The sequence below is a fragment of the Nycticebus coucang genome, unplaced genomic scaffold (genome assembly GCF_027406575.1).
Source record: "Nycticebus coucang isolate mNycCou1 unplaced genomic scaffold, mNycCou1.pri scaffold_65, whole genome shotgun sequence".
Classification (NCBI taxonomy): Eukaryota; Metazoa; Chordata; class Mammalia; order Primates; family Lorisidae; genus Nycticebus; species Nycticebus coucang.
The window spans coordinates 622078-637071 of NW_026515591.1; the positions used below are offsets into that span (position 1 = coordinate 622078).

General features: G+C 38.8%; 1 pseudogene; it reads left to right on the top strand.

The window, feature by feature from the left end:
• Positions 1 to 3183: 3183 nt before the first annotated feature.
• LOC128579551 (CAP-Gly domain-containing linker protein 1-like) lies at positions 3184 to 4013 on the top strand (annotated as a pseudogene).
• Positions 4014 to 14994: the final 10981 nt, after the last annotated feature.

The window sequence follows — 14994 nt, forward strand, 5'->3', positions numbered from 1 at the left end:
GATAATAATGCAAAGAAAGTAACATTCACATTGTCAGATAAGAGTATGTCTATAATAGAATGCTTTGACTCAGATTCAGGATGGAATCATTAGTTAACTGAATGGATTTGGATTTGATATGTACCCTTGCAATATGCATGATAGACGAGGTCTCACTGTTTACCCTTCCACCCTCCAACCACCCTTTCCCTTCCCCTCCTTCATCCTGGGCTATATTTCTGTTTTGTCTTTCATATGAAAATGTGCGTGATTATAAATTGGTTTCATAATAGTACTGAGTACATTGGATACTTTTTTTTTACATTCTTGAGATACTTTACTAAGAAGAATATGTTCCAGCTCCATCCATGTAAACATAAAAGGGGTAAAGTCTCCATATTTTTAAAGGCTGCATAATATTCCATGGTATACATATACCACAATTTATTAATCCATTCAAAGGCACTTGAGCTTCTTCCACGAGTTGCCAATTATGAATTGAGCCACAATAAACAATCTGATGCAAATATCTTTGTTGTAAAATTACTTTTAGTCTTTTGGATATATACCTAGTAGAGGAACTGCAGGAAGGAATGGCAGGTCTACTTTTAGTTCCTTAAGTGTTCTCCAAACTTCTTTCCAAAAGTAACATATTAGCCTCCATTCCCACCAGCAATGCAGAAGTGTTCCCTTCTTTCCACATCCACACTAACGTGTAGTTTTTTGATTTTGCGATGTGGGCTACTCTTACTGGAGTTAGATGATATCTCAAAGGGGTTTTGATTTTCATTTCTCTGATGATTAAAGATGATGAGCAGATTTTCATGTGTCTGTAGGTCACCTGCTTGCCTTCTTCAGAGAAGCTTCTGTTCAATTCTCTTGCCCACAATGAAATGGGATCACTTGTTCTTTTCTTCTTAATAATTTTAAGTTCTTTGTGGATTCTGGTTATTAAGCCTTTGTCAGAAAAATAACCTGCAAATATCTTCTCTCATTCTGAGGGCTGTCTGCTTGCTTTACTTACTGTGTTCATAGCTGTGCAGAAGCTCAGAGATCAAACTTTCCCTCTTCACAGATAATATGATTTTATACCTAGAAAACCCCAGGGACTCAACTGCAAAACTCTTAGAAGTGATCAAGGAATATAACAGTGTCTCAGGATACAAAAACTATGCTCACAAATCAGTAGCTTTATATATACCAGTAATGGTCAAGCTGAAAAAAACAGTCAAGGACTCTATTCCTTTTACAGTAGTGCCAAAGATGAAATATTTGGGAATTCATAACAAAGGATGTGAAAGATCTCTATAAAGAGAACTATGAAACTCTGAGAAAAGAACTAACTGAAGACGTTAACAAATGGAAAAACATACCCCATGCTCATGGCTTGGAAGAATCAACTTTGTTAAAATGTACATTTTACCCAAAGCAATATACAAATTTAATGCAATCCCTGTTAAAGCACCACTTTCATACGTTAAAGATCTGGAAAAATAGTACCTAATTTTATATGGAATCAGAAAAAAAATCTAATAGCCAAGACACTATTCAGAAATAAAAACAAATCAGGAGGAATCATGCTATCATATTTCAGACTATACTATAAATCTATAGTGATCAAAACAGCATAGTACTGGCACAAAAATGGAGAGGTAGCTATATAGAACAGAATAGAGAACCAAGAAATGAACCCAGATACTATTGTTATTTGATCTTTGATAAGCTTAACAAAAATTTAAATTGGGGCAAAGATTCCCTATTTAACAAATGGTGCTGGGAATTGGCTGGCAACATGTAGAAGACTGAAACTGGATCCACACCTTTCACCATTAATAAAAATTGAATCTTACTAGGTAAAAGATTTTTTTTTTTACCATAACCGTTTATTAAAGTAGATACAGAACACTTCTTTTCTCAAATTTCAATACTGTTTTACATGTTTTCTGTTTGTGAAACAACTCCTATTATGTTTATAACCCCAAATTTCAATTGTTAACAGATTAACTTAATATTCACTTGTCAAACACAGTTGATAATCTTCAGGGGAAAATACGTCAAAAGCATATATACAATTATAGAACTTCTTACTATACATGTAGCATGGAAGATGCATTTTATTACTTTTTACATATTCTAAAAGACATTCAAATGAAGATAAATAGATTCAAACTGGCTGACAAACTGTTCTGTTGGTTGAGGTCCTTCATTTTATTTTTTGTGATAAGAAAATCCAAAATTATTAACATTGAATTTCTCATCATACATTCATCTAAAAACAGTTAAACTTGTAAAGGAAGATTATAGATTAACTGGTTAATTTAGGTTTTTTATACTGGCTTATTATTAAATTAATTTATTGCTGGGGATATCTGCTAGAGAAGGAAAAACGTTTTGGAGAAACTTCTTCCAGTTATTAGAATTTGGTAAAGAAACAAAATGAAAACAAAAGGAAAAAATAATTGCAAAGCCTTATGATGCTATTTTTTGGACTGGTCTTTTATGTTCAGATGATCGTTTTAAGTGTTTTCTTTTTCATAAAGGTAAATACCTGAAAAGAAAGACACATTGTATATGGTTTTTCCCAAAATATAGCTTTTATAAATATATATACATGTATCTATAGGCTAAAATTATGCAAAACCAATAAACAAAACACAGTATAGAAAGCGGATGCAGCATATAGATTATAAAATGTCCCCACAGCAGTTGGGGGCTTCCCCCTCCCTTTACCTGTTTCATGATTTTATAATCACACCTAAGTATTATAAAGCCTGAAATAAAGGCACTACTGATAACAGGTAGTGCAAAAAAGCTCAGATATTTCTTTGAATAAAATACTTTTAAATGAGTAGATTAAAATGCAAAATGGCACATTTTTTCAACTCATTCCAGTGTCAAAGCTTAACCAAAAACCTAAATATACAAATGCAGCCTGGAAACATTTTAGTGCAAATACGAAAAGTAACGGCATAATTTAGTTACTTTAAATAAGGTATTGTATGGGTAGAGATTTTTTTTATGAGGGACAAAGAATGTAATGGCATCTGGTGCAATGTCTTCAAACTTAAGAAAACAAAATAAGAGGTGAAAACTCACCTACTAATTATTTAATTTATCAATCTAACTTATAAGGGGAGACTAAAGTGTGATTTGTGAAGAACAAAATATTTTCTTAGATTTGTTGATGGCAGCAAAAAATAACATATGAGTTCTCCTGAAGTCTGTACACAGAAGTCAGCATTGCAAGAAGAGAACATTAAACTTGCCGAGGAGCTGGGGAGAAGCAGAGACAAAGTCACAAGTCATCGAAAGCTGGAAGAGGAAAGATCTGTGCTCAATAATCAGTTGTTAGAAATGAAAAAAAGAGAATCCAAGTACATAAAGGATGCAGATGAAGAAAAAGCCTCCTTGCAAAAATTCATCAGTATAACTAGTGCCTTACTCACAGAAAAGGATGCAGAGCTGGAAAAACTGAGAAATGAGGTCACAGTGCTCAGGAGAGAAAACGCCTCTGCCAAGTCCTTGCATTCAGTTGTTCAGTCTCTAGAGCCCGATAAGGTGAAGCTTGAGCTCAAGGTAAAGAACTTGGAGCTTCAACTCAAAGAAAACAAGAGGCAGCTCAACAGCTCCTCAGGTAATACTGATACTCAGGCAGAAGAGGATGAAAGAGCCCAGGAGAGTCAGATTGATTTCCTAAATTCAGTAATAGTGGACCTTCAAAGGAAGAATCAAGATCTCAAGATGAAGGTAGAGATGATGTCAGAAGCAGCCCTCAATGGGAATGGGGATGAGCTCAACAATTATGACAGTGATGACCAGGAGAAACAGTCTAAGAAGAAGTCTTGCCTCTTCTGTGACATTTGTGACTGCTTTGACCTGCATGCACAGAGGATTTTCCTACCCAGACACAGATGTCTGATGACCCTCCCCACTCTACACACCATGGCAGTGGGAGTGAGGAACGCCCGTACTGTGAGATCTGAGAGATGTTTGGCCACTGGGCAGCCAACTGCAATGACAACAAGACCTTCTGATGAAGCCTCAAGTCAAGAACTTGGCTTTTTCAGGCGTGCTAGTGTTTAAGCTATTTAACACCAGCATTGTGTGTACAGACTTCAGGAGAACTCATATGTTAATTTTTGATGCCATCAACAAATCTAGGTAAAAGATTTAAACGTAAGACATCACACTATAAAGATACTTTGAGAGAGTGCAGGGCAAACCCTTGAAGAAATTCACCTGGCAGTATCCTTTATGAGGGGAACCCTCCAGGCAATTGAAGCAACACCAAAAATACATTACTTGGATATTATCAAAGTAAAAATCTTCAGATTGGGAGTTTAATGGGTGGGGGTGCTGACCGTGATTTGGACATTCAAGGGTGAAGCCACTGACTCCTGGTTGGGACTTTTGCCTGTGGGAGTGTGGACTCTCAAAGGGTGCAGTCATTGATGCCTGGTTTGGACTTTAAAGGGCTGGGCACTGACACCATGTTTGGACTTTGAAGGGTAAATGAACTGATTTCCAGTTCAGACTTACAAGGCTGGAGGTGCTGATGCCTTAGTCCTAACTGTGGCTAGTGATCTTTTCAGAATTGGTCATACACAGAAGCGGGCAGTCTCCATCCTCTTGTGTATGTTGGCTGTAACTGTCTGTGGATTTCTACTATCTAGGAATTAAGAGACCCTTTGATCTCTCCCTACCAGGCAGTGATTGTACTGTCCAGGTCAATCTGTTGAGAACTCTAGACATGGGCTGTCCACCTGGGGTCTCTCTGAGGTTGAGCTGTGGTTGTTTTGAAGTGGGAAAGAACTGAATATCCTTCACCATCTGTCACTTATCAAAGGAAAAATGACAATGTGTCTGTGTTCCTTTATAGATACTCTATGCTAGTCCATATATCTACATCTCTATTTTTCTGCCAGTACCATGCTGTTTTAATCACGATAGACTTGGAGTATAACCTAAAATTTGGCAACGTGATGCCTCCAGATTTCTTTTTATTTCTAAGAATTTTATTTACTAATAGGGTTTTTCTGGTTCCATATGAATTGACGTACTATTTTTTCAAGATCTTAAAGGTCTGACATTGGTGCTTTGATGGGTATTGCATTGAAGCTATAGATATCTTTGGGTATTGTGGAAATTTTAACAATGTTGATTCTTCCCAGCCATGGGCATGGTATGTTCTTCCATTTGTTAACATCTTCGGCTAGTTCTTTTCTCAAGGTTTCATAGTTCTCTTTACAGATATGTTTCACATCTTTTGCTAGATATATTTCCAAGTATTTCATCTTCTTTGGCACTACTGTAAAAGGAATAGAGTCCTTGACCATATTTTTGGCTTGACTATTGTTGGTATATATAAAAGCTACTAATTCACAGGTATTGATTTTGTATCCCGAGACACTGTTATATCCCTTGATCACTTCTAAGTGCTTTATATTTGAGTCCCTGGGGTTTTCCAGGTATAAGATTATCTGAAAAAGTGAGAGTTTGACCTCTTCTGTCCTTATTTGAATAACCTTGATCCCCTTCTCTTGCCTGATTGAGAAGTCTAGGACTTCTAGTACTGTGTTGAATAACAGTGGTGACAGTGGGCATCCTTGTCTAGTTCCAGATATGAGTGGAAATGTTTTCAATTTTACTCCATTCAATATACTATTGGCTTTGGGTTTGCTGTAGATGTCCTCTATCAGTGTAAGATATAGCCCCTCTAAGCCTATTTCTTAAGTATGCTAATCATGAAAGGATATTATCAAAATCCTTTTCTGTATCAATGGATAGAATTATATGGTTTTTGATTTTATTTATATGGCATATTATAATTATAGGTTTATATATGTTGAGCTAAACTGGTAACCCTAGAATAAAACCAACTTGAACGTAGTGTATAACTTTTTTAATATGTTGTTGAATTCTTTTTTATAGGATCTTATTGAATATTTTTGCATCAATATTTATTAATGGTATTATTCTATAATTATCTTTCTTTGTTGGGCCATTTCCTGGTTTGGGAATCAGGGTGGTATTTGCTTCATAGAATGTGTTGGGGAGGATCCCTTCCTTAACTTTGTTTTGGAAAATATCATGTAATGTAGGTACTAGTTCGTCTTTGAAGATTTGGTAGAATTCTGATGTGAAATCATCTGGTCCCAGGATTTTCTTTTTTTGGAGAGTCTATATACTTGCTGCTATTTCAGTGCAGAATATAGGTCTATTTGAAATCTCTAATTCTTTCTGGTTGAATTTAGGAAGGTGGCGTACTTCCAGGTATTGGTCCATTTCCTCCACATTTTCATATTTCTGAGGATAGAGTTTTATTACAGTAATCATTGAAGATTTTTTTGTTAATTTCTGTATTATCTGTTGTTATTTCCTTTTTTGTTTCTGGTAGAAGTTATTATAGATTTTACTTTTCTGTTTATTGTTTAGTCTAGCCAGAGATTTATTGATTTTATTCACCTTTCCAAAGAACCAAATTTTTGTTTTGCTGATCTACTGAATGATTCTTTTGTTTTCAATTTTATTTAATTCTGCTTTAATTTTGGTTATTTCTTTTCATATGGTGGGTTTGTAATTAGATTGTTCTTCTTTTTCCAGTTTCTTGAGATGTCCTAATAAGTTGCTGACTTGCTCCCTTTCTGTTTTCTTGATGAAGGTATCTAATACTATGTATTTCCCTCTAAAGACTGCCTTTGCAGTATCCCACAGTTTCTGTCTTCATTATTATTTTGATGGCCAAATCTGATGATTTCTTTCTTAATCTCATATTTAATCCAGCTATCATTCTTTCCATGACTTTGCTTGAGTATGAAGATTTCTCCTACTGTTGAGTTCAATTTTTATTCTGTCATCACAGTCCAAGAAAGACAAGGAATCATTTCTATTCTTTTGAATTTGATACAATTAGACTTGTGTCCTAAGATATGATCAACTTTGGAGGATGATCCATGGGATGAAGAGAAGAATGTGTATTCAGTTTTATTAACATGAAATGTTCTGTAAATTTTCCCCAGGGTGAAGTTTAAGTACATTGTTTCCTTCTTTAGTTTCTTCGTGGAGGATCTATCCAGAACTGCCAAAGGGGTGTTAAAATCTCCAACAATTATACTCCAGGAAGATATCAAATTAGTCATGTCAGTTAGTCTTTCCTTTATAAATTGAGGAGCATTCAGGTAGGGTGTATAAATGTTAATTATTGAAATCTCTTCACGGTGAGTGTTTCCCTTGACAAATACGTAGTATCTTCCTTGTTTTTTCTTATTTTAGTTGGCTTAAATCAAATTATATCTGCAAATCAGATGGCAACTCCTGCTTTTCTGATTTTCATTTGCCTGTAAATGAATGACCCATCCTTTCATCCTGAGTCTTTCTTTCTTCTTTGAGATAAGATTAGTCTCCTGTAGGCTACAGACATATGGTCTGAGTTTTTTTTTTTTTGTTTGTTTGTTTGTTTGTTTTTATCCAGTCACCCAACCTGTTTTTCTTGGAGGAGAATTTAAGCCATTTACATTATGGAAGAATTGATAGGTATAGTAGTGTATTGGCTGTCATGTTTTTCAAAGGTCCACTGTATATTTTTAATTATTTAACTGTTGCAGGAATACAAGGCCCAGTGGAGAGAAAGAGCAACCAAACACCACGTTTATAAGAGGAAGGGCTTTATTCACCAGCCAGGAGCTTACGGCATAGAAAATTCCAAATGGCCATGCTACCCAACTGTCTTGGTATTTCCCTTTTTATTGACAGTCAAAAAGTTCCACTCCACAGGTACTCTTCTCATTGGCCAGTTTGAATCAAGCAGGAGATGACATTCCCGCCCCTACAGAACTACAGGATTTCACAAAACTTGGAAATTTCCAAGTTTCAGAAAGTTAAGTTTACAAATACCCATGAGCTGAGTCACCATGGAGAGGACCCTGCATGTGTATCCTTGTGGTCTCCTTGAGAAGACCTGTTCTTCTAGATCTCACCCTTCTCGGGTATCATCTCTCATTCCCCCTTTTTGAGACTCCAATATATTTTAATCTGGGGTCTCAATATCAGCTTGTTTCTGCAGGTGCAAATATTAATTACTTTTCAGCACTGAGATTTTAGGGACTGTGACTCTTGGTGGGTTCTCTACTCAGGCCTTAATAGTACCATGGTGGTGCACTAATATACATATGAGTTTTTACTTTTCCCTGTGACATTTCCCCCCTTTGCCCAAAGTTCAAAGTCCAATTAAGATAAGTCCCTCGAGGAGTTTCCTCAGGCTTCAGCCATGCATTGACCAGCCAGCTCCTAGTATGTGCCTGGAGCAGGGCATGTTGATTGTCTTAAAAATTACCTTTGCTTTCCAAGGGTCAGGGAAGCCCTATTCAGCCAGCTGTGATGACTCTAGATGAGGATTCTTTCCATCTTCACTGCTGTGCGTGTGGTCAGAATGATGGTGTAAAGTCCTTTCTACCTTGGTTTCAGGGGGACCAAGTTCTGATTCCAGACCTATACTTGGTCCCCTTGATCTTCCAGAGAGAAAAGATGTAAAGACACAAATGACTAAACAGAACACAGTTAATTACCCCGGTGGAGATTTTCCTTGTTACTCTTTATAGGGTTTTTGTCTATTCAGTTCAGTCTTTCCAAGTTATTTTAGGAGTTCCAGCTTAATTGCAGAAAATTGACAGAGGCCTCCTTTGAACAACACCAGTGGCAAGGCCTGCCAGTTAAGCTTTGCTTCCTGACAGAGTTTACCAATTTCTGCTCTTATGGTACTGTTTATGCACTTTACCCTGTCTAAGCTTTGAGGCCTATTAATTATTCAAAGTTTTAGCTTATTATTTGTCCTAGTTCTGTTATGAAGGCTAGCCCATTGTCAAATTTAAAACAGTGGCTACCGAAACCATGGGACGATTTCTCTGGGAAATATTTTTACTACTTTGGGAGTCCTTTTTATCCTGATGGGGAAGGCTTTTACTTATTCCAAGTCTGATAGACCATCACCAGCCAGTACTTGTTCCCTCTAAACCTGGTCATTTCAGTAAAGTCTACCTGGAAGTCCTTGAAGGGCATTGCTCCATACGAATGGATTTCTGGGGGTACCGCTGGTTCTTGGCACGAATTGAACTGGCTGCCGGTGACACACTGTAGACTGACAGTTTTGGCCAGGGCTGCCAGGTGGGAGATGTAGAAGTATTGGCCAAGCAACTTCATCAAATATTCCTGTCACCACGGTGGCTCCTAGAATCTGGGGGACTGCTACTCATTCGTCTGGCATTTTTATTCATCCTCCCTCTGCTTCCTGATTCCCCTCTGCTGCTAACCATTTCTTCTCCTCCCAGGAGTAGATAGGGGTGATCACAGGGACCCATGGGATGAGGGGAGCCACTCGTGACACATGTTACATCTGGGAGGCAGCCCTTTTTGACTCAGTGTCAGCTCTGGTGCTCCCCTTAGTGATGGTGGAAGCATCTCTTTGAAGTTCACGACAGTGCATAACTGCCACTTTCCGAGGTTTCCATACTGCCTCTAGCAACTGAAGTTATCTCCTGCTGATACTTAATGTCTTTTTTTCCCCCCAGAATTTAATAGTCCCTTCTCCTTTTACAATGTCCTGCATAATTGGAGAGTCAAAAAAGTATACTTAGAGTCTGTGTAAATATTTATACTTTTTTCTTGGCTTAACTCTAAAGCTTGGGTCAAGGCAATTAACTCAGCCTTCTGAGCAGATGTCCCTTGAAGTAGAGGCTTAGCCTCCACAGTCTCTGTTAAGGTAACCACTGCATACTCAGCCCGCCACTCACCTTGCGCTGTCACGTAACTACTTCCATCTACATACAAGTCCCAGTCTGCATCTGTCCAAGGCTGGTCACACAAGTCAGTTCTTCTAGAGTACACATTATCTATAACTTCTGTACAGTCATGCTCAGTCTCTCTTCCACTGACTGGAAGGAGCGTGGCTTGGTTTAGAGTGTTGCATTAGAGAGCTAAAAGTGTCCCTCAGTGTCCACTAAATTGACCACAGAGTGCGGTACTTTCACTCTGAGATCGTGCCCTAGAGTCAGCGTATGAGCTTCTTGCACAAGGAGAGCAGTAGCGGCTAGAGCCTGTAAATAGGGTGGCCAACCTTTTGCCACTCTATCCAACTGCTTAGAGAGGTAGGCTACAGGCCTTGGCAAGGACCTAAACAGCTGGGTTAATATACCCACAGCCATTTTATCACTCTCTGAGACATACAGAGTAAAAGCCTTGGCCAAGTTTGGCAGTCTCAATGCAGGTACAGCCATCAGCCTCATCTTTAGCTGGGAGAAGGCATGTTCCTGTTTTCCTCCCCACTCCAAGGGCACTCTCTCCTCTCTTTTAGTTGCCTCATACAAGGGCTTAGCTAAAACGGCAAATTTAGGGATCCAAAGACAATGGAAGTCACCCGGGCCTAAGCATTTTTAAATCTGCTTTTGGCTCATGAGGTTGAGGAGATAATTAATGACCCGCCTCCATTTCATGCCTAGATACCTCTACCCCTGCTGGATAGTAAATCTTCGATAATGTACTGGCTGCTGGCAAATCTGGGCCTTCTGTTTGGATAATTTATAGCCACATACCTCTAGATGTCATAAAAGACAGTCCATGCCTCGGGCACAGACCTCCTGGGTAGAATGTCCTGAAAGGAGGTCCTCGACATATTGGAACAGCACACATTCTAATTCCTCAGCCTGGAATTTCTGGAGGTCACAAGCCAGCCCTTCTCCAAAAATTGTGGGTGTTTTGAACCCCTGTGGCAACCTGGTCAATGTGTACTGTTTCCATGTCTGGTCTCTCCCACTGGAAAACAAACAGCCTCGGGCTTCCCAGAGCCAGCCTTATACTGAAAAAGTGTTCTTTTAAGTTCATACAAGAGGGCCACTTGGCTTCTTCTGGCAGCAGATTCAGCAGAGTAGGATGCAGTGTTTACAGTTACACCATTTACTGGGAAATTCTAGATAACATTTAATACTGCACAAGTTTTCCAGGGTAGCCAACAGGTGACCTTTGTGGAGTCTTAAGGCTTCAGAGTAAATATAACTACTGCATGTAATTCTATACTCTTTGGCCAGTCTCTTAGTCCCATTTAACAGATCAATTTAGTAAAACAGTTAGGTCTCATTTTACGAGTTGACAATACAGACAAGGCTGGGATCTAAATACAGGTGGACCACAGCCTCTTTTTCCTCCTTTTAAACTATTTTTATCTCTCCAATTTCTCTTTTTACTAAAGGCAAATTATAGTAGAACTAACTTATTTGCCAAAATAAACTGTATCTTCAGTATACAGGGTCTGATTATTTACATAAAGTGCAGTAAGAATAATTATTAGACATCTAGGATCTTCTTTTCTTTAAAATTGACTTTGCTGGAACTCTTATAAGGAATCTCAGGCTGGACTTTTTGAAATTCTTTCAGAACCCAGGTTTCAACTGTGCCTTTAGATACGTGTATGCATTGGGTAAATTCCTCTTCTCTTGAAGTTCCCAAGCATATTTCAATTCCCAGACCCGTTAGCAAGTGACTGTCATTACGTACCACAGATCAGGAAATGTTACTGATGGGTATCTGGCCAATTTTCCAAAGGGCTTTTTTATTGGCCTTATAAAGTCAACCTTAATTCTTTAATGCAGTCTGCACACCTCTGGAAATGCTATTCCAGCCAAAGCTTTGGTAAAATAACCAGTGCCTTCATCATGACCTATAGAACAAAACAGATTCTTATTGAACTTATGCAAATAACTATATTGTCAGAAAGTAAGAGTACTTACAAATGGCTTTCAAATTCCAGAGAAATCAAGGAGAGAGAAAAATACATGTTTCAAACTCTGCTCATAATTATATATACATTTCTTGAAAAGCTACAAATAGCTCAAAAGACAAAAAAAGATTTTCTTGATTTCTGGAAAACAGAACACAGAAAGAATCATTCAAGCAAAAAGCCATTACACACTAGACAAGTTCCATGTAACTGATTTCTGTTCTTTTGAAGTTAGGTTAGCAATACTCATAGACATGTTAACTTTCCAAGGAAAGTTCTAAAAATCGGCTTTTTAGTCCAAAGGTATTCAATTACCAAAGACATCAGAAATTTGAATTTGAGAGAATTCATCAGCTTCTCTTAATATTTCTTTTTCTTTTTAGGATGAACTTTGGATTCAGCCAGTTACATAAGAAATAGTTTTTTTTTTAGATGAATTAAAATTATTACCAACCATGTATGTTAGGACAGAGCAATGTCTTATACATTAGGACAGACCAATGCTTTATACATTAGGACAGACAAATGCTTTATAATATTGGAACATATATATATAAAACAATAATCCACATAAAATTCATCACCATTTCATATTTGACAATGTTTCCTATATATTTTTAATAAATCAAATAAGTTTAATTTGTTTTTCCGTGACTTTCAGTGGTCTTAATATTTCAAGAAGACCAAATTTATAGTTTGTTGTTGTTGTTGTTTATTTGTTTGTTGGCCTGAGCCAAGTTTGAACCCGCCAGTCTCAGTGCATGTGGCCCAGCATTGCAACTACTGCCTTACAGGCACCAAGCCACAGATTTAGTGTTTTTATTTTGGAAGATTCCTCAAATATCAAAGGCCTAAAACATTTGTTTAAACAAAATTACAAGCCAAAAGATTTGAAAGGAAATGCATAGTCAACTGGGTCACATGTAAATTCTTTCACAAATTCTCTTTTATGAGCTTTTTTAACCTGCACAGACCATCTACAAGCATTTTAAACTTTCTTTAACATTTGCCCTGCCTTCCACTTTCTTACACAACCATGCTGTTTTAGGACAAAATTATCACGCAAAATTCTTTCTTTACACAATACCATTTTCCTTTCTGTTTAATTTCTCTTACTCTCAAAAACTCACTTCCCACAAAACAGGATCCCAATTTACCATGAAGTTACCCATTCACTCAGCCAAACTGATAACTAGAAGGTTTAAAAGGCAAAAATCTTATCCTTTGACAAAGAGTCAGTTTCCCCAACAATTTAAACAACAAAAGTATTACATTTTACAAATGAGAGACATTTTATGAGATGTAACATTGATACAGAATTTTCCCACTCAGGGCTGGACAGGGAACCACCATGTTTCAGGCTCATTTGAGCTTAGACATCAGACTCCCATCTCCAGGCACAAACCCTCTGAGCCCCAGTAAGCTTATGGACAAATCAGCCTGAAACCTTTTGGACAGCTCCACCTTGACTACGGTGCACACACCCTGACCCCCTACCCAGACAAAAACTACAGCAAAGACCTAATAACCTTGTCCATGGTGAGGCACTTCATTCATTCATTTGCTAGAACACCCCTTCAGTTTGTAAAGGTATTTTTCCATCTACCAAGTCCTGGCCAAAATATCTCTCAGGGCCAATTATTTACCCATAGAAAAAGGACTTATGCAGGAAACCTCTGATCTGGGCCTCCTCCTCCCTTCCAGGGGCTATTTACCTTGGAGACCTGTTGCTTATATGGATACAGCCTTGTCCAGCACGAGATTTACACTCTCTTCCCCAGATTTTCAAGGGCCATCCAGAGCTCACTGGACTTCTTCAACTGCAACACATTTCAAGGCACGACACCTCTGCCAATAGCTCTGGTACCCCCCACTCTCTCTGCATGCCCCTCAATCCAACAAAATGCCATTTTATCACTGATCTGTGGCCCGTGGGTTCAATTCTCAAATCCCTGAGACCAAACACTCACTGAAGAAATTCCATTAACAAAACTACACCAACATCCTTTCTAATGTCATTTCATTTTCTCCCAAGTCCCACATGGCCACCACCAAAGACAGAAAGCTGAAAACCTGGAACTTCCAGTTTATCTCAGAACAGCCATGGGACAAAGTTGGAGCAGGGAAGAAGGGCACACTCACACATTCCTTTCACCTCATGAATGGTGGGGGGTGGGGGTGGGGAACCCCATCTATTGTTACCCATCTCAGTCATTCTCAAAGCACTCACATACACACAATTCCAACTCACTTCTTAAACTGGGCAGCCTCAATTTTCCACTGAAGCTGCCACTTAGCCATAGGAGGCAAACCAACACTCCCCTAGGCTCTGTGAAGGGAGTCCTACTCCACCCTTGGAGTTCTCTCAGTCACACCACATTCCACACATGTAGTGGGATTCCCAGATCGATCATACCTTGCTTTAGATGTCTCCCTGTGTAGGTACCCGTTCCTGCATGCCAGTTCCTCATAGTGTTTGACTCCTTGAAACCACGCTGACAGGGTCCTTTCTCAGCCCAGTCGAGGTGTCCACACAGAGAAGCCAAACTGTCTCACTGGCACGCTCAGTGGTTCACGTCACCTAGGCCGATTAGGGACCCCCAGGTGGGGGTTCAGAGGATTGGCGGCAACTACCAGGTGCCTGTTGTCTCCAGGGGTGATCTCGCTTCCCAGTCAGGGAACCGAAAATGTTGCAGGAAGACAAGGCCCAACAGAGAGAAAGAGCACCCAAACACCACGTTTATAAGAGGAAGGGCTTTATTCACCAGCCGGGAGCTTATGGCATAGAAAAATTCCAAATGGCCATGCTCCCCAATTGTCTTGGTTTTTCCCTTTTTATTGACAGTCATAAAGTTCCACCCCACAGGTACGTTTCTCATTGGCCAGTTTGAATCAAGCAGGAGATGGCATTCCCGCCCCTACAGAACTACAGGTTTTCACAGAACTTGAAAATTTCCAAGTTTCAGGAAGTTAAGTTTACAAATTCCCAATAGCTGAGTCACCATGGGGAGGACCCTGCATGTGTATCCTTGTGGTCTTCTTGAGAAGACCCGTTATTCTAGACCTCACCTTTCTTGGGTACCCTTTCTCATCACCCCTGTGGAAGCTAGATTTTGTTGTTCAAATCTGGGTATGTTTATTTTGGGGTAGAACATTGTACTGTTCATTATGGAAAATGGATCTGAGTATTTTCTGGAGAGCTGGTCTAGGAAGTGCAAATGTCCTCAACATGTGGACATCAGTAAGTATTT